Raw genomic sequence first — 21,724 nt, forward strand, 5'->3', positions numbered from 1 at the left:
TTGTGTGCGACGTACGAAATCAATGTGGGGTGTACGACTAACGTATCCGTTACTACAGTGCGACAAAATTAGGCGTTAATGCTAAGGCAGGAGACGACAGACGCTAGTGCCTTTGCAACAGCACGGCATTACCTGCAGCGCCTCTCCCGGGCTAGTGGCGATATCGCTTGGACCGTAGACAACTGGAAGACGAGTTCCGATTTCAGTTACTTACAAGGGAACCCCCCCCCATCGCACCCCCCACAGATTTAGTTATAAGTTGGTACAGTGGATAGGCCTTGAGAAACTGAACACAGATCAATCGAGAAAACAGGAAGAAGTTGTATGGAACTGTGAAAAAAATAAGCAAAATATATACTGAGTAGTCAATGTTTAAGATATGCAACATTAAGGAAAGTATTAGCTCAGCAGCGCCGTGGTCCTGTGGTTAGCGTGAGCTACTAGGATACGAGAGGGGCTTGGTTCAAGTCTTCCCTCGAGTGAAAATTTTAATTTTTTATTTTCAGACAATTATCAAAGTTCAGGCACACACGCACACACAATCAACTTCGCTCTCCAAAATTCCAGGACGTGTTCAGATTTGCTTGGACATATGCAGGATTTGACGGTCTACACACGGAAAAATTTGAAAGCGTTAAAAACATATGTTTTGACAGAGCACAGGGAAAATTGTGCGACTGTGAAACCGTTGCATTCATTTGTGGCAGTTTATGTGACAAACTCTTATGTTTTCATCATTTTTTTGGGAGTGATTATCACATCCACAAGAAAACCTAAGTCGGGCAAGGTAGAAGAATCTTTTTACCCATTCGCCAAGTGCACAAGTTAGGTGGGTCGACAACATATTCCTGTCATGTGACGCACATGCCGTCACCAGTGTCGTATAGAGTATATCAGATCTGTTTTCCTGGGAGGAATCGGTTGACCTATGACCTTGCGATCTAATTTTTTCGGTTCCCATTGGAGAGGCACGTCCTTTCGTCTACTAATCGCACGGTTTTGCGGTGCGGTCGCAAAACACAGACACTAAACTTATTCTAGTGAACAGAGACGTCAATGAACGAACGGACAGATCATAACTGCGAAAATAAAGAAATTAAAATTTTCGGTGGAGGAAGGACGTGAACCAAGGACCTCTCGCTCCACAGCTGCTCACGCTAACCACGTGCCCACGGCGCTCCTGCCCTCATGTTCCCCTTTATGTTGCCTATCTTGCACACAGACTACTCAGTTTGTATATTTTGTTTATTTTTTCATGGTTCCACACAACTTCTTCCTGTTTTCTCGATTGATCTGTGTTCAGTTTTTCAAGGCCTATCCACTGTTACAACTTATAACTAAATCTGAGGGGGATGCGAGGGGGAGGTTCCCTTGTAAGAACTGATAATAGAGTACGAGTGTGGTGCAGACTCCATGGAGTCCGAGGCACTGTGGAAGCTGGTGGTGAGCCCCTAATGTTTCGGCTGCGTTTCGTTGGAATGGACTACTTATTGACTGGAAATGGCTATGTTCGCTTACTTGAAGACCATTTACAGCCATTCATGGACTTCATATTTCCTAACGACGATGGAATTTTTATGGATGGCAATGCTCTATGTCACGGGGCCATAATTGTTTGCGACTGGTCTGAAGAATATTGTGGATAACAAGAGCGAATGATTTGACCACCCAGACCGCCCGACATGAATCCCATCGAACATTTGTTGTACATAACCCTAGAGGTCAGTTCGTGCACAAAATCCTGCACCTGCAACACTTTCGCAATTACGGACGGCTATCGCATGGGTCAATATTTTTCGGAGGACTTCCAACGAGATGTTGAGTCCAAGCCACGTTGAATTGCTGCACTAACGCCTCGTAAAAGGACGTCCGACACGATGTTAGGATGTCATCTCAGTGTATAAGTTATGAATCTGATATCAGTCATCTGGTAGATGTAAAAGTAGAACGCCTGCAGCAGAGCCGAGATGGTGGCTGTGTGCTTAATGTGCCAGTGGGGTGAGTGGAAACGATGGATCTCGAGGCGATAAGTAAGCGCTGACTTACAGACGGGAGCTTTCTGTGTCTCGCCGCCGTCCGTGCCGCAGCTGCGGACAGGTCTGGAGACAGCGGACAGGCGTGTTAAGTAATGGCCAGAGCCGCGTCAGCCATACTGGGGACAGCCCGACAGGCGCTATCTGGGGCCGACAGGCGCCACGGCAAAAACACCGACCTGCAGGCGGGAGCTGCTCACCTGTGTAGCTGTGAGCCTGCAGCATAAAAAGCGGTGTAACGTGACATTTTAAACTGAATCTTCCAAGTTAGCTACTAATTCACTACTGGCCATTAAAATTGCTACACCACGAAGATGACATGCTACAGAGGCGAAATTTAACCGACAGGAAGAAGATGCTGTGATATGCAAATGATTAGCTTTTCAGAGCATTCACACAAGGTTGTTCAAATGGTTCAAATGGCTCTTAGTACTATGGGACTCAACATCTGAGGTCATCAGTCCCCTAGAACTTAGAACTACTTAAACCTAACTAACCTAAGGACATCACACACATCCACGCCCGAGGCAGGATTCGAACCTGCGACCGTAGCGGGCACGCGGTTCCAGACTGAAGCGCCTAGAACCGCACGGCCACACCGGCCGGCCTTCACACATGACATGAGGAAAGTTTCCAATCGATTTCTCATACACAAACAGCAGTTGACCGGCGTTGCCTGTTGAAACGTTGTTGTGTTGCCTCGTGTAAGGAGGAGAAATGCGTACCATCACGTTTCCGACTTTGAGAAAGGTCGGATTGTAGCCTATCGCGATTGCGGTTTATCGTATCGCGACATTGCTGATCGCGTTGGTCGAGATCCGATGACTGTTAGCAGAATATGGAATCGGTGGGTCAGGAGGGTAATACGGAACTCCGTGCTGGATGCCAACGGCCTCGTATCACTAGCAGTTGCGATGACAGACATCTTATCCGCACGGCTGTAACGGATCGTGCAGCCACGTCTCGATTCCTCAGTCAACAGATGGGGACGTTTGCAAGACAACAACCATCTGCACGAACAGTTCGATGACGTTTGCAGCAGCATGGACTATCAGCTCGGAGACCGTGGCTGCGGTTACCCTTGACGCTGCATCACAGACAGGAGCGCCTGCGATGGTGTACTCAACGACGAACCTGGGTGCACGAATGGCAAAACGTCATTTTTTCCGATGAATCCAGGTTCTGTTTAAGGCATCATGATGGTCGCCTACGCGTTTGGCGACATCGCGGTGAACGCACATTGGAAACGTCTATTCGTCATCGCCATGCTGGCGAATCCCCCGGCGTGATAGTATGGGGTGCCATTGGTCACACGTCTCGGTCACCTCTTGCTCGCATTGACGGCACTTTGGACAGTGGACGTCACATTTGAGATGTGTTACGACCCGTGGCTCTACCGTCCATTCGATCCCTGCGAAACCCTACGTTTCAACCGGATAATGCACGACCGCATGTTGCAGGTCCTGTGTGGGCCTTTCTGGATGCAGAAAATGTTCGACTGCTGCCCTTGCCAGCACATTCTCCAGATCTCTCACCAATTGAAAACGTCTAGTCAATGGTGGCCGAGCAACTGGCTCGTCACAATACGTCAGTCACTACTCTTGATGAACTGTGGTATCGTGTTGAAGCTGCATGGGCAGCTGTACCTGTACACGCCATCCAAGCTCTGAGTCAATGCCAAAGCGTATCAAGGCCGTTATTATGGCCAGAGGTGGTTGTTCTGGGTACTGATTTCTCAGGGTCTATGCACCCAAATTGCGTGAAAATGTAATCACATGTCAATTCTAGTATAATATATTTTTCCAATGAATACCCGTTTATCATCTGGATTTCTTCTTGGTGTAACATTTTTAATGGCCAGTAGTATAGTTGTATTATGTTTCGTAAAACAGGTCTATTTCGGCAGGGCTGCCATATCAAGTACACCTGCGAATATTACAGTCGGTGCATTTAATTTGTTTTGTGATATTTGTAAATGGCGTTAATTGTATATGTGTACTTCAAAAATGGTTCAAATGGCTCTGAGGACTATGGGACTTAACATCTGAGGTCATCAGTCCCCTAGACTTAGAAATAGTTAAACCTAACTAACCTAAGGACATCACACACATCCATGCCCGAGGCAAGATTCGAACCTCCGACCGTAGCGGACTGAAGCGCCTAGAACCGCTCGGTCACAGCGGCCGGCTAAGTGTACTTACATCTAGCTGGGTGAGACGTACGTATTGCATCATTGATGAATTCTTTTGCCAATTGTCGACGGTTTTATGGTAGTAAAATAAAGTCACATAGTAATTTGACAGCTAATTGACAGTTCTCAATAATACTGTATGTTTACACAATGTCAATAAAATGTTGTAGGTAATATTTCTGTTTGAAGTCGGTCCGTTTGTTTAATACGTAGTGTGGATAATTCCTCATTTGCATACAAAGTTGCATATCTTCCAATATGTTCATGGCAACTTCATTTGGTATTGTTTGTAAGATTTGAGGTGCAGTTCCGATTTTGTCGTCTTTATGATTATGGTTTTTAAATGCATGAAGAGACCAGACTGATGGCTGCCGCAATCTCTAGTACGTTGTGCAGCCTTACGTTAAAATTTCATCTTGTTCGTCTAAAGTAAAATTTGCTAAGATTGTGACATGTAGTTTTGCATATGCCTGTATTCTGGCATTTTGGTTCTCCCAGAGTAGAATTTCGTTTTTAGGTTGGTAGGAGACGAGATACTGGCAGAAGTAAAGCTGTGAGTACCGGGCGTGAGTCGTGCTTCGGTAGCTCAGTTGGTAGAGCACTTGCCCGCGAAAGGCAAAGGTCCCGAGTTCGAGTCTCGGTCGGGCACACAGTATTAATCTGCCAGGAAGTTTCATATCAGCGCACACTCCGCTGCAGAGTGAAAATCTCATTCTGGAAACATCCCCCAGGCTGTGGCTAAGCCATGTCTCCGCTATATCCTTTCTTTCAGGAGTGCTAGTTCTGCAAGGTTCGCAGGAGAGCTTCTGTAAAGTTTGGAAGGTAGGAGACGAGATACTGGCAGAAGTAAAGCTGTGAGTACCGGGCGTGAGTCGTGCTTCGGTAGCTCAGTTGGTAGAGCACTTGCCCGCGAAAGGCAAAGGTCCCGAGTTCGAGTCTCGGTCGGGCACACAGTTTTAATCTGCCAAGAAGTTTCATATCAGCGCACACTCCGCTGCAGAGTGAAAATCTCATTCTGAAATGGTTTTTGTTGACGACAGCATTATATAAAGAGAAAAGCGCAACCTACAACCCAACGAATACGTAGTATGTAACACTAACAAGAGAAACCCCAGCCCAAAAAAACAACACATTCCTACCAGCTGTCTACATAGTAAACCTGTCGTACAAAATGAACAATATACTGAAAAATACACCAATAAAACTAGCATTCGTAGTTACCGACAACCTAAACACGTATCTCCACTCTGGTAGAACCAAAATACCAGAATATGCTAATCCAGGCAAATACAAAACTACATGTCACAATTGTAACAAATTTTACATTGAACAAATAGGACGATATTTTAACATCAGATTTACAGAACATACTAGAGGTAGTGGTAGCAATCAATCGGGTCTCTTTATGCATTTAAAATCTCGAAACCATAAAGTCGACTAAAGCGAAACTACACTTCAAATCTTATATATGACAGGAAAAGGACTTGCCCTGACCATACTAAAAGAAATGTAAATTTATATACAAATGAAATATTATCCGCACTACGTATTAAATGAACAGACAAGTTTCAAACATAAATATTACCTACAAAATTTTATTGACGTTCTGTATCATGGTAAGGGATAAAAAACAATACCACTGACTAGCTGTAGCCGCTCTGTAATCATGCAGTAGCATCGAGCATTGTCGAGTAGCTGTCAAATTACTACGTAACTTTATTTTACCATAAAAAACAGCGACAATTGACGAAAGGATTCATCAGTGATGCAATACGTACGTCTCGCCCAACCAGACGTAAATATACATGTACGCTTAACTCCATATACAAATATCGTAAAAGTAAATGAAACTTACCGACTATAATATTCGCAGGTGTATCTGACAATGGCAATGCTCCCGAAATAGGTCAATTGCACGAAACATAATAAAACGATTAGCAGCTAACTTAAAAGATTCAATTGCAAATGTCATATGACGACCAGTTTACGTGCTTGCGAGAAGTGTTTCTCTTTGTTCTCTTTGGAGTAGTACGTGGGAAAATGGACACCTAAATCTTTCCACACTAGCTCTGATTTCCCTCATTTAATTGTGTTCAACATTGCGCCCTATACTAGTGGAAATTAATAAATTTTCTCCGCATGAGGAGGAAAAAACTGGGGTAACTCATATGAATGCTGGAAAAACGCGGGAACGTAGATATGCAGGCAGCATGGTTTGCAGGAGATACGTTGAGGCCATCTGCACCAGGTAGTTTTCGGTTTCCGCAAATCTTCGCTTTCAAGCCGACGTGTGCACACCTTCCCCGACGCTGCCAGTACTTAAAAGGGCCACAACACGTTCAGTATTTGTTAAAAAACGCAACAGCGTAGAAGCGTTGTAACATGTATGTGTGGAAAGGCCGCTCGCAGAACCGCGTTTTGAGGGAGTTCTGGTGCTCGGTTCCTATGTGAGCTAGGAACGTGGAATAAAAGGTTTTGGTTTAGCCCAGCCCACTGGCCATTTGTATAGTCATTCGAACGTGTGTCTTACAGTAGCTATGTTACAGTATAAGAAGCAAAGTTTTAAAGACAAACCGGATATGGAGCCCAGGCTAGTTGTGCGAATCGATTAATTCCTATTGTAAAAGATTTTAACTGGGCTAGAATTAATACTCAGCTAATGGCACCATTTGCATGTGCACAATTAGGATTTTACGTGCAGAAACATTTACCCATAAGTAACTCGAGACTGGAGAGAGACTGTTGGTTCTTGGTGCGTTAGACCTTGGTCTAACATAAGTTTTACCCATTTGAAAAAAATTTTGTTTTGTTTGGATTTTACGTGCAAAAAAGCAAAAGAAAAGAATATTTTGCGGGAGGTTTTGAAGCGCGCCACTTCTATACTGTAAACTTGCAGGAATCGGTTCAAACTTTGCACGAAGGTAGATAACGGGATAAAGTCGCGACGAATATTTTTGTCCAATAATCTTTATCCGTTGCCGAGATACGATGGTTTGAAGTCGAGATGCATGTAGTCTGTAAAATTAGTTCTTACGTGAACTGAATGCGTGAATACCGTTTACACTGAACCAAATAACAGAAAATGCAATCTTAGGATAAAATTGAAAGCTCGTGGTGAAAAATGTAGCTTCATTTGGATTTTACGAGCAAAAAACACGTTTTTTTGCGTTTTTTACGCACACCCCTTCTATGTTTCAGACTTGTGCGAATCGGTTCAAATTTTGTAATAACGTATAAAAATACATGCAATTAATGGTCGTCCTGTTATGTGAATACTTTATACGTTGCCACGACATAAGCAACATTTTTCGAAAGACAATGAAAAAGGCCTATTCCGGATCAGTCGTCGCCCAAGTCTACAAAAATTTTCACCGGTTGGCAAGCTACGGCGGTCTAATGTCAAAATTATGGGAGAGTAAAAGCTGGGAATCAGAATGAAAAATGCTCCTGTCATAACGCAAAAAGGCGAGTAAGTCCTGGGCAGAGTTAGGCACGTAAAAGAAGGCAACCAGCTTTTCGACTTACATGACAGCTTCAACGACATTTTAATGAAAACTTCTTGACATATTCGCGCTTTTTTACGAGTTAACCCTACTTACCCTGCGCAGTGAGCTTTCTTTTTTCAAGAAAGAACCCACACCCGGAAAAGCACGGCTTGGTCACTGGAAAGCGTGGAAGTCTCAGGGCGAACAGCTATGACGATTTGTTCCGATTCGTTTTGGTGTCCGAATACAGAAGGTATGCAACCCATTAGCAGTCTGTGTACTGCAGATGGACGACCTGAGCCTAATAACATTCCTGTGCATGCGCTACATTCCTCCATACAGCCCTAGTGCGCATGCTACTGCGGACTTCATGTGGTCTGCCGGTGCTGTAACATTGTTGACAGCTGAGCGACATGTACCAGTACAGAGCTTCGGCACTGAGCGACGTGGTGCCTGCATAAGGAAAAGCGGATTGCAATGGGAGGGCTGCTGCAAGACTGTATGTACATCATTTCACGTTTGCGCCTACCGAGAGACGCCTAAATGTGTACATTGTGCAGTAAAGCAGTAGCAGTTTGTGCTTGCCACCTGCGGATATTATCCACAGTCCATTGTTTGTCCTAAGACAGATGCCAAAACGTGATGTGGGTCCTTCAGGCTCGGCTCGAAAGCCACAGTTGGAGGAGCATGTGCTGACAGTGTTCGAAGAGGGCCCAGGTACCAGCACTTGGCAGGTGCACAAACGCTGCACACAGCTAAAAGTGACGTGTGGCGTGTTGTCCGTGGACAGAGGCTCTTTTTATTTTTTGGTTTGGTTTTAGGGCGCAAAACTGCTATGATCATTAGCGCCCAGCCTGTGACTTAGGAAATAGTAAAAAAAACCGAAACTGAAAATCGGCAGCAATGGGAACAAAGTCATAAAATTGGAGAAACTAAAAGCAGAAGGAAGGCTTAAAAATCCACTACAGAAAGGGGTTGGTTGTCGCCAAAAAAATCTTCAAATGACTGACGTCATTTCACTAGCACTAATAAACTGGAGAACGCGGTCGGCTGAGCGCGTGTCATCTGCTAAAATCGACGATAGATCAGGCGATAGCTGTAGACGGGCGCGTAACGGATTAAAATAGGGGCATTCAATTAAAAGGTGTCCTACCGTCCACAGCTGAGAGCAGTGGGGACAGAGTGGGGGAGGATCGCCGCTTAAAAGATGTCGATGGCTAAAAAGACAGTGCCCTATCCGGAGTCTAGTTAAAATTACCTCCTCCCGACGACGCGTTCGGGAGGAAGAAGTCCAAGCGCAAGGAAGAGCTTTCACTTCCCGCAATTTATTATTGGGAAGTGTTAACCAATGCGCATGCCATAAATGAGCAACTTTGCGACATAAACCGCTCCGTAGATCGGTGGAGGGAAGCGATTGAATAGCTGGCCAGGGAAGAGAGACTGCAGCCTTGGCCCCTATATCGGCCGCCTCATTCCCACAGATACCAGCGTGTCCCGGGAGCCAGAGGAACGCCACCGAGACGCCCCCCAGGTGGAGCAAGCACAGACAGTCCTGAATCCGGTGGACCAGAGGGTGCACAGGGTAAAGAGCTTGGAGACTGAGGAGAGAGCTGATAGAATCTGAGCAGATAACGTACTGTATCCGCCGATGGCGGCGGATGTAGTGGACAGCCTGGAGAACAGCGTAAAGCTCCGCAGTATACACCGAACACTGGTCGGGAAGCCGAAATTGATTTGGGGTGTCGCCAACAATATAGGCACTCCCTACACCTAACGATGTTTTCGAGCCGTCGGTGTAAATAAATGTGGCGTCCGTCATTTGTGCACATAGAGCAGCAAATGCCCGACGATAAACAAGTGTAGGGGTACCATCCTTGGGAAATCGACAAAGGTCACGGAGCAGGCAGATCCGGGGACGGAGCCAAGGCGGTGCTGTACCACAAGTTGTCAAAAAGGTTTTAGGAAAGCGGAAGGAAAGAGAATGGAGCAGTTGACGGAAGCGGACTCCCGGGGGTAGTAGGGAGGAGGAGCGGCCAGCATACCCTACATCAAATGAGGCGTCGAAAAAAAGGGCATGGGCTGGATTAGCAGGCATGGAAGACAGATGGCTAGCATAACGACTTAGAAGGACCGCTCGCCGATTGGACAACGGAGGTTCAGCAGTCTCAGCATAAAGGCTTTCCACAGGGCTAGTGTAAAAAGCTCCAGACACTAAACGTAATCCACGGTGGTGGATAGAGTCGAGACGCCGAAGAATAGACGGCCGAGCAGAGGAGTAGACTATGCTTCCATAATCCAATTTCGAGCGCACTAAGGCGCGATAGAGGCGGAGAAGGACCACTCGGTCCGCTCCCCAGGAGGTACCATTCAGGACACGGAGGGTGTTTAGCGATCGCAGACAGCGAGCCGAAAGATAGGAAACGTGGGAGGACCAGCACAGTTTTCTGTCAAACGTAAGACCCAAGAATTTAGCGACGTCTGAAAACGGAAGGTTGACAGGTCCTAGATGTAAAGAGGACGGAAGAAACTCCTTACGTCGCCAAAAATTAACACAAACGGTCTTACTGGGAGAGAAACGGAAGCCTGTTTCGATGCTCCAAGAGTGGAGGCGATCGAGACATCCTTGAAGACGTCGTTCAAGAAGGCTGGTCCGTTGAGAGCTGTAGTAGATCGCAAAATCATCCACAAAGAGGGAGCCCGAGACATCGGGAAGGAGACAATCCATAATTGGATTTATAGCGATGGCAAACAGTACAACACTCAGCACGGAGCCCTGGGGTACCCCGTTTTCTTGGGAGAAAGTGTGGGAGAGAGTAGTGTTCACCCGCACCCTAAATGTGCGCTCTGCCATAAATTCGCAAAGAAAAAGGGGCAGCCGGCCTCGAAAGCCCCAAGAGAACAGTGTGCGGAGGATGCCTGTCCTCCAACAGGTATCGTATGCTCGCTCCAGATCAAAAAATATTGCTACCGTTTGGCGTTTCCGGAGAAAATTGTTCATGATATAAGTGGAGAGAGCAACAAGATGGTCAACTGCAGAACGATGCTTTCGGAATCCGCATTGGGCAGGTGTTAAAAGACTGCGGGATGCCAGCCACCACGCTAAACGGTAATTCACCATACGCTCCAAAACCTTACAGACACTACTCGTGAGAGAAATGGGGCGATAGCTAGAGGGGAGATGTTTGTCCTTTCCAGGTTTCGGAACAGGAACGACGATAGCTTCCCGCCATCGTCTGGGAAAAGTACTGTCGGTCCAAATTCGATTATAAAGGCGAAGGAGGTAACGCAGACTATGGGTTGATAAATGCAGCAACATTTGGACGTGGATACCATCTGGTCCTGGGGCGGAGGAGCGAGAAGAAGAGAGTGCATGTTGGAGTTCCCGCAAGGAGACAACAGTATTGTAGCTTTCGCGATTTTGAGAGGAGAAAGCAAGAGGTCGCACTTCCGCTGCACGTTTCTTCGGGAGAAACGCTGGCGGGTAATTTGAAGAGCTCGAAATCTCGGCAAAGTGCTGACCCAACGAGTTAGAAATTGCGACGGGGTCCACTAATGTGTCATGCGCGACAGTGAGCCCAGAGACCGGGGAGAAACTAGGCGCGTCTGAGAACCGTTGAAGCCGACTCCAAACTTCCGAGGCGCGAGTGAAGGTGTTAAATGAGCTAATAAAGAATTTCCAGCTTGCCTTCTTGCTATCGCGGATGACACGACGGCATCGCGCTCGTAGCTGCTTATAGCGGATACAGTTGGCCAAAGTAGGATGGTGGCGGAAAACGCGGAGAGCACGTCGCCGCTCACGTAGTGCATCACGGCATGCCTCGTTCCACCAAGGAACTGGGGGGCGCCGGGGCAATTCGGAGGTGCGTGGTATTGAATGTTCCGCAGCTGTAAGAATAACGTCGGTAATATGTGTGACCTCATCGTCGACGCTGGGAAAGTGACGGTCATCGAATGTCGCTAGAGACGAAAAAAGTGTCCAATCGGCTTGAGCAAACTTCCAGCGTCGCGGGCGCATATATGGCCGTTGAGGCTGCAGTCTAAGGACACATGGAAAGTGGTCACTCGAGTGTGTATCATCAAGGGCGAACCATTCGAAGCGCCGAGCTAGCGGAACAGTACCGACCGCAAGGTCCAAATGAGATAAATTTGCCGTGGAGGCAGACAAAAACGTAGGGACCCCAGTGTTGAGGCAAACTAGATCTGCTTGGTGGAAGACGTCTAGCAATAGTGAGCCACGTGGACAAGGATGTGGAGATCCCCAAAGCGGGTGGTGGGCATTGAAGTCCCCAACCAGCAAATATGGGGGTGGAAGCTGACCAAGAAGATGAAGGAGATCAGCTCATGCCATTGGTGTGGACGATGGAATGTATACAGTACAAAGAGAGAACGTGTATCCGGAAAGGGAAAGACGGACGGCGACAGCTTGGAAGGAAGTGTTTAAATGGATTGGGTGATAATGGACAGTTTCATGGAGAAGAATCATGAGTCCTCCGTGTGCTGGAGTGCCTTCAACAGAGGGGAGATCATATCGGACGGACTGAAAATGAGGGAGAACAAAGCGGTCATGGGGACGCAGCTTTGTTTCCTGAAGACAGAAGATGACCGGCGAGTAGGAGTGTAAGAGGATCGACAATTCATCCCGATTGGCTCGAATACCGCGGATATTCCAGTGGATAATGGACATAGGGTGAACAGAAAATGGAGGAATGCGACCAAGGTCGCTGTCAACTCAACGACTGCTCTGAGCTTGCGACCGACAGCATGGAATGGCATTCAGCCGAAGGCAGAAGATCCTGATCCATAGGTTGGTCAGGAGCAGCTCCTGCCACCAGCGACCGGCCGGTTGATCGGCCGCCAGCAGTGCGCCTCGGCGACACAGAAGACGGCCGAGGGCGACTTCCGCCAGGTGGTGCTGTAGATGGGACACGCCTTGGCGGAGAAGGAGAGGAACTGGGTTTCTTTGTAGCCTTCTTGGAAGTATGATGTTTAGAGGAAGGAGGAACCGATGGTTGGGAAGTTGCCGTACGTAAAAACTCTTCACGAGTATGCTCTTTTTTCGAAGTCTTGGTGTCTGACTTTTGGGCTCGAGATTTAGCAGAACTCGACAAAGGGTGAGCCAGAGAGTGGGCAGGCGAAAGTGGTGAGGTTGAACGGGCGATCTTTGCGCTGGCCGATCTGACGACCGTGGCACTAAAGGTGAGGTCGCAAGTCTGCGTGGCCGCCTCCTTTGTTGGCCGAGGAGAAGCAAGGACAGTGCTGTAGTTTCCTTTCTGAGGCACGGTGGGCTGTCGACTGGCGAATAATTTTCGAGCAGCAAAGGTCGACACCTTTTCCTTCACCCTAATTTCCTGGATGAGTTTTTCGTCCTTAAAAACGGGGCAAAACGGGGCATCCCTGCCACACGTAACACATTTGGCCGGATTGGAACAGGACTGGCTGGTGTGATTGAACCGCTGGCACCGATAGCAACGCGTAGGGTTCGGGACGTAAGGGCGAACGGAAATTATCTCATAGCCGGCTTTGATTTTCGATGGTAGTTGAACTTTGTCAAATGTCAAGAAGACAGTGCGGGTTGGAATGATGTTCGTGTCAACCCTTTTCATAACCCTATGAACAGCCGTTACGCCCTGGTCAGACAGGTAGTGCTGAATTTCTTCGTCAGACAGTCCATCGAGGGAGCGTGTATAAACGACTCCACGCGAGGAATTTAAGGTACGGTGCGGTTCCACCCGGACAGGGAAGGTGTGTAGTAGTGACGTACGCAGCAATTTTTGTGCCTGGAGGGCACTGACTGTTTCTAACAACAGGGTGCCATTCCGTAATCTGGAACAAGACTTTACAGGACCTGCAATTGCGTCGACACCTTTCTGAATAATGAAAGGGTTGACCGTGGAGAAGTCGTGACCTTCGTCAGACCGAGAAACAACAAGGAACTGTGGCAACGATGGAAGAACTGACTGTGGTTGAGAGTGAACTTACGTTTGTGAGCAGACATAGTGGAAGGTGAGGAAACCATTGCGGAAGAATCCCCCATGATTACCGGCGTCTCCGATGGCGCGCTCCTCCCTTGTGGGGGCCCTCTCTGAGGGCACTCCCGCCTTAGGTGATTGTTCACACCTCAGGTCACACCTCCCGACAAACGGACGGAGGGACCAATCGGCACTTTCGGAAGGTATCAGCTCGGGTAATCACCCCTCCCTGGGCCTGGCCGTTACCAGGGGGTACGTACGTGTCCTACCTGTCTACCCGGGGCGGGGAATTACGCGTTACCCCGTCACCGGCTACGCATGGAAGTGCGTGGGTTGGCCTTCAGACACGCACAGGGAGGAAGAAAGAGAAAGGGAAAGGAAAGAAGAGAGGTCTCAAACGCCGCAGCGGAGAAGGTAGAGAGAAGAGGTAAGGAAAAGAGAAGGACAAAGGAAGGATGAAGACTTACAAGCAAGGAATGAAGGCGAAGAATGTAGTATATGTACAAGCGTCCGTCTCCGGACGTAGGCACAAGCCATAACCCCAGAGAAAGGGAAAGAAAGAGCCAGAGGTGAAGGGGGGGGGGGGGGGTGGCGAAGATGGGGAATGGGGAAGGATGCGGAAAGGGAAGGTATGCAGCCCGGAAAGGAAGGAAGGCCACATTAGCTCGGGGTCCCGTGCTCGCTACGCACGTATCCACAAAAGAGTTGTGGATCCCCTGGGGGGGGACAGAGGCTCTGGACCATGCGCAGAAAGACCAGGCATTGCGGCAGGATGACTACCCACGGAGAGTACATTTTGCGCAGCGGTATTTACAACAATGCATACACCATCCGCAATTCCCGAGCTTGGTGCTATTCAGAGATGAATGCATGTTTACTAGAGACGGCATACTAAACTTGCACAACATGCAATTTGGGCGGGCGAAAATCCGCAGGCGCAGGCGATTCAAAATCACCAACGCTGAGTCAGTATTGATATCTGTGTCGGGATAATTGTTGCCCACATCATTGGGCCGCATCTACCTCCAAATACACTAGCAGGACCTATCTACCTCACATTTGTTAGAGACGTTTGCCTACTCTGTTGGACCCGGTGCCATTAAATGTTCTCATGGACGTGTGGATGTAGTTCGACGGAGCTCCAGCAGAGTTTGATGTCGATGTTCGGAATCACTGCAATGTCGCATATCCCAATCACTGGATCGGATCAGTTCCACAGCCAGCACGGTTGCCAGGTCTGACATCCTCGTCTATTTTCTATGGGGTACTATGAAGGGTACGGCGTATGGCACATTCGGAACGTCAGCAAAGGACTTTATAGAAAGTATTGAAAGACAACCGCACAAACTGGATCATGTGTGTGAGGCTTAGCACTGCCGATGTAGGCTTTGCATTGACGTAGGAGGTACGAAGTTCGAAGCCCGTTTGTAATCTAGACAGTACAATGTGCTCATGATGTGTTCATTGACATAATGTGGAACGCACATCCACCTCAGCTTCGACGCTCTTCAGCACCCAGGCTATATGTTCCCAGATATGGGTTTCCGATTGAAAACCGATCAGTGTGTGTTCCCGCACAACGTAATAAGCGTTATCGGTGTTTTCATGGGATATTGTGTACAATGTCAAATGGCTGGAGAGCATAGGTGTAATACCTAGAAAAGTTTTTCTGATCACGTATTATTTCTTGGCGTGGATTAAAAGCACGAATATGTCGAGACGTGGGCAGAGCCAGGTGTACCGAGACGCAGTACTATCTCGCAGTGTCAACAACACGAAGAAAAAGATAAGTAGTGTTCTACTTAAAGTTTTGTGTCTGTGTGCCAAGAAACGTTGCAAAATGGCTGAAAATAATCAGGTAATAGTAAAGGAGAGACTGGGGGTAGATTTGGGGAATGTAAAAGACGAAAATGATTCCTTAATTGGTAATTTCAGTTTTGATGTGTCACAAGCAAATGTTAGTAATAGTTTGCCAGATTCACTGTATGTTAATTGTGGGACTGATAGTGAACAAAACATGATCGGAGACGAAGTTGAAAATATACCTGTAGCTGTAAAAGAAATAAAAACGGAACCAATGTCAGTGGCTTGTGAACCAAAGGATAGTGTTTCAGATATGTTTGCGAATATTCTCAAACATATGAAGGATATGGATTCAGATATAAAATCTTCGTTAAGTTCTGATATTGACACCAAAATTCATAAAATGGGGTCTAATATCGACATTAAAGTGAATAAAATGGGTAGTGACATAAAAACTTCCTTAAGTTCTGAAATAAATGAGTTACATACTGAAGATGATCACGGGTTTACTAACTTGTCAATAGAAATAGAAGCTAGGATGGAAGATAAAATTTCGAATTTGAGGGATGCAAAAATGTTATGACCTTGATCAGTAATAATGTGAAATGTGATCTTAATCAGATGACGAGAATGAAACCAGGCTGTTGTAACAGTAAAAGATGAACTGACTGTTCAGATTAAGCAAGTTGCTGAGGATAGCAAACAATTGGAAGATTAAGTAAATTCAGAACTAAATAAAGTTCATGTACAGGGTCAGAATATAGAAAAACACTGTAAGGATAGCCGTGCCGAATTAGAAAGTTAAGTTAAACATGGAAAAGATATGTGTGATAAGTTGGGTATGCAGGTGGCTAGTAAAATTACTAATATAGAAACTAATATCCAGCAATTCAGTACCAGTGTGAATGAGCAATTATGTGAGCATGAGGGTAGACTAACCCGAGTAGAGCAAAATGTTAACAACCATAGTGGCTGTGTAGTAACTAATGGTGTAGTAGAATCATCTGAAATTGCCTATGTAACACATCGCCAATTTTTGAGATTTGATCCTAGTAAAAATGTTTATCCAAAGGAATTTTGGAGTGATTTTGAGGATGCTTTGATTAAATCTTGGAATGATAAACAAAAGATAGGATTTATTACTTCAAATTTTATGGGGGAGGCAAAAATTTGGGAAACTTGGCCTCAGATAAATATGACCGATTAGTGGAGTTCAAACAGCCTTTTCTCGATGAGTGTTGGGGAAAAAGAAAACAATTGAGGTTTTAAATAAATTTTGGTCAGGGGAAAAGTATGATCCAAAGAGAGAGGGCATTAAAAGATTTGTACAGAAATGGGTAACTACTTTGTCATATTTAAATGCAAAAGTAGCAACTGAACAAATATTTATGGAGGTAGAAAATAAGCTGCCATTGTACTCGAGAAACAAAATAATTTCAGCTCCTCGAGGTAATCTTGATATATTTATTCACTATCTGGAAAGGATAGAAAGTATTTTGAAGGAGGAAGACAATGCCAGGAGATAATATAGGCCTCCTGTCAGACAGAATGATAATAGAGCTGAAGTTAATGTAAACAGAATCAGCGTACAAAGAGGTAATGGATACAGAGGTAGATTTAAAGGACGAGGAGGTACTAGTGGGAATAGGTTCAACGAACGGGTTCAGTATTATTACTGCATTCAGCTGTCGGCTTATGGCATCCTGGACATAATAACAACACCCGGCAGGAAAACTGTTAGCGTTCTGTGATGAAGCTGGCGCTCGCAGACGAAAACATTACAGGTTAAACCCGCTAGCGACACCATTTGTAAGGAAGGCGCCTACAAAACATCACATTGGTAATAATAATTTAGCCACTAAGAGAGCAGAGGAGAGTGACATGGAGAAACTAAAGGTATGTCCAGAAAATAACGTGGCATTATATGATAGAGACAGTGCAAATAAACATCGTAAGGACCATAATGTTAAGGATCAAGTAAATTTAAGTGAAGATTCATATGAGGAAATAGGGGTGAATCAGCACTGCGAAACAGATGAGAAGCTACCAATGAATTGTCGAATTAATGCAGGAGTAAGATTCGAGGTAGTTCTGAGTAAATTAATTGAAGTAATTTTAGAAAATGAGAATGGAGACTCGGAAGAAGGGGAAGAAGGAAGTTCAAAAATGGTTCAAATGGCTCTGAGCACTATGGGACTCAACTGCTGAGGTCATTAGTCCCCTAGAACTTAGAACTAGTTAAACCTAACTAACCTAAGGACATCACAAACATCCATGCCCGAGGCAGGATTCGAACCTGCGACCGTAGCGGTCTTGCGGTTCCAGACTGCAGCGCCTTTAACCGCACGGCCACTTCGGCCGGCGGAAGAAGGAAGTGGTGTGGAAATTTCTGACTATACCTCGGAGGGGATTGCAGAATCAGAGGAAGATTATGGTGAGAAGTTGGAGGAGTATTTTAAGTTGTCATTAGTGGACAGACTTGTGCAAGCTTCCACTACTAATAATAAGCAAAAGGAGGACCCAGTAAGTGTAAGTATGATTTCCACAAGGGAGGTAGGATTCGACTGACGAGAAGTGAAGCTGGATTTCTTAGAGGAACCTGAGACTGAAATCAGGAGAGAGTATATAGGACAACCGATTATTGAAGTAATGATGTTTGAAGAAAACGATCCTTGTCTAATTGATACTAGTTCGGAAGTGTGTGCTGTATCACAGAGTTTTGTAAATGCTCTCCCAAGGAAAAAAAAATAGTTGTAATGACAGTGAATGGTCTAAACATTATTGTAGCTACTGGAAAAATTAGGAAAGTGGTTAAACAAGAAGTACTATTGCCCACAATTGTAAGTGGAGTAGCCATAAAACAGAATTTTCTAGTTATAAATGGATTCAGTGTGGAAATGTTGGTAGGTGCTGACTTCTTACATAAATATGAAGGATGGGTAAATTTTGGGTCCAATGATGTACTCGTAATTATGAGAATAAGTGGATAACCTGTAGTTATTCCATTCATTGGAAAAAGACAGAGTGTAAACGAAGAAGAAAGTGGCATTCCAATAAGATACTGCAGGGCGGGTATATTGATCGAAAGCTATAATGAATATAGTGAAACAAAAGAAGTGGATCCTTCTGAGCTAGAGAGTGTCAGAATTAGGATCGAAAAGAAATTAGAGGAACTTACAGAATTAACTGACATAAAGAAGGACGTCAGAGACAGCAGTAACTAGGGAGCCTCAGAGGGAATTGCACTCTATGCAATGCTAAGTGTTTGACGACAGTACTATTTCCCTTTCTTTTCGTATTGTCAATCTTCCTCTTCTTCATTCAGAACTTTGACTATCGTCTTTCCTTCTTCCCTATCAATAAATAGTATACTAGAGTAATACAAAATATCCCAGAAGAAACTAAGAAGTGACTAATCGGATAAGAGGGAATTGTCTATTAATGACTGAAACGATTACTTTAAGGTGACTATACAGTAATATGAAGAGTAATACAAAAGTTTTTCTAACCTGTAAAGACGTTGCAGTGTAAGAAACCTGTTTAAGGCAAGAGAGGGCCTATTCAAGGAAGTAAAGTCTGAAATGTGATGTGTTTTGAAAGCCACAGAGGTGAGCTTAAGAAGTCAAATTTTCTCAAAGTTTTATGTAACTGGTAGAAATTTTCTCGTAAAGGTAATGTGTTCAGAGGCAAAAGGGGATTGCCTACGTAAAGGGTAAAAAGAAGTTTTGTATTTGAGATGACTTGAAAGCCACAGAGAGTTGGACTTAACTGTATTTAATATTGTCAGTAATGTATGTTTTCTTGAATATAGTGCGCCATATGAGATGCTTTGGAGAGCCACGTAAGTTGACATAAGTCGTGCTTAATGTTTTTCTATAAGGACCTGTTTTGTATGTACTGCATATATATATTATGTAGTTGGGCTCATGAGATGATGAAGAACCACAGTAATTGACTGGTGTTAGAAGTGTTTTGAGATCCATAGAAGTTGGCTGGAATTAGTTTCAGTAATGTGTAATGAAGAGCCACTGTAATTGGCTAGTGGTTTCAGTACTTTACTATAAGGACTTTTTGTATTTTTCTGATATATTGTATACGAGAGGTACAGAGCCACAGAGATGGTATGCATTATGTTCAAATTTTCTAAATGGACTTTTAGTATTCTTTGCCAATAATAATGTCTTCCTTATGTAATATGTGTCTAATGTGAGGATTCTGATAAAGCCACAGAAGCTGGCGAGAATAATTTTGGGTAATTTTACGAGGACTGTTCATTAGTTTGGTATTCTCTATGTATAATATTTGGGTGAGATGTTCTTTAGGAACTACTGAAGTGGGCATGACTAATTTTCAATAATTTTATGAAGTTGCTTTCTCTTTTTGTATAATGTATAATGTATAATGTACAATGTGTGTAGGAGGTGTTGCAGAACTGCAGAAGGTGGCCTGATTCAGTAATTTTGTATTCTGTATGTAATGTATAACGATGTTTTTCAGAGCCGCAGATGGTGGAAGTAATAATTCTTGGTGTATTTAATGATGTGTTTTTCTTTAGGTATAATAGTTCATTTTATGTAAAGTTATGGAGCGTAATTAATAATTTTAAAAAAATTTTTGCTAAAGGAAAAATTTCTAGTGAAAATTATTTGTGGATTTTTGAATCAGTAATATTTGTAATAGCAACTTGCTTAGTGATTAAAACAGATTTTGGAAAAAGAGTTCAATGGTGGTACCAAATTTGGGTACTGCTGATGTTTTTGAGGGAAACAGTTACTTAACTTTTTACTGAGAGGATTAGTATTAAATTTATCTACAGTATATAAGATGATGGATTTTATCGGAAAATGAATTTGTCTGTGAAAAATGCTTTTAGTAAATGAGGGAAGTAAACTTTTTTTAAAAAAGAAAAGTTTTGGAGAAAAATTTCATGGAGTTCTTTGCTTTTGAATTGAGAGCAGCAATTGCTGACTAAAGTGTATTAGCGTGTTAGGTTAGGATGTAGATATTAAGCATGTACACTTAGACATACTGTATTTTGCACGTACGAAAAAACTGTACAGAACCCGATACAGGACTGAGAGAGAACCCCATTCTGTGACTGAGAGCTGGAATACCTACCTCGGTGACGAGAACATAATGCTACCCATATGTAAGTGTTGAACTGAAGTTATCTGAACCCCAAAGTTTGGTGAAAAAAGTGTTAGAGTTTATAAACACCATTCATAGCGAGTATTATATATTTGAACACCACCCACAGTGTCGAAACCATAGTGTAGTGAAATTTCATGGACACTCCCCACAGTGCATAAATTGTAATTTCAAAGAAAAAAATGTTTTAACTAATTTGTAAAGTCCTTAATTTGTTGATTCTATTTTTGTGAGAAATGTTCAATTGAATTTTTTTTGTGTTTTTCGAAAAAAGACGGAAATTTTTTGGTATACTAATGCTGTATGCTATTCAGTCCTAGCCTTTGATATTCGATGTAATTGTATATAATACTGTCATGAAGTTTAGATATTTGGTTAATTGTGGAAAAACAAAGTTTGATTAACAGTATCGTGGTAATTAAAGATTCAACTTTTGGATGCAGTAAGAACCATAAAATGTAATTAAAAGAATTTTAGGTCCTTAGAGGGTGTGTAGTGTCGCAAGTTGTTCCGAGCGAACGTTTGTTTTAGGATAGCTTACAGTATGTAACTTCGGGGGCTGACATCTAGCGGCCTACCTGCGAGACACACGTGCATCTGTCACTGCCTGCCGTGGGAAAGCTATTCAATGCCTCTTACTGAACGCGTACATTCACCACCTATAAGAATTTAAATAAAGGATAGTAGTTTTTGTGCAATCGCTTTCAAGGTTTGTATACTGCACTTTGTTATTAATAGGAAGGTGGTGTGAAAATATCAGCTTTCTAGCGGGCATATTTTTGGAGATAGAAAAATTTACTTTATAGTTAAAAAAAAACTACACTTAAGAAAGGAATTTCACCTGGAAATATTTACGACGTGTTTTGATTGTCAATTGAAATACTCACCTGAAGTATTAGGGTATAGAATTATTTAATTGAAATTTAATTTAAAAATTTCAAATATCTTGCAATTTTCGTACTATGAAATGTAGAATAACTTCAGAAAGAACTATTAAAATCAATATTCATTTTATTATGTGTTATGTGAGCATGTGAGTAAATGAGAGTGCATATGTGAGACATTCATCAAATTTTATTATTACATTATATACCG

Source organism: Schistocerca nitens, chromosome 9 (genome assembly GCF_023898315.1).
Source record: "Schistocerca nitens isolate TAMUIC-IGC-003100 chromosome 9, iqSchNite1.1, whole genome shotgun sequence".
NCBI classification, from domain to species: Eukaryota; Metazoa; Arthropoda; class Insecta; order Orthoptera; family Acrididae; genus Schistocerca; species Schistocerca nitens.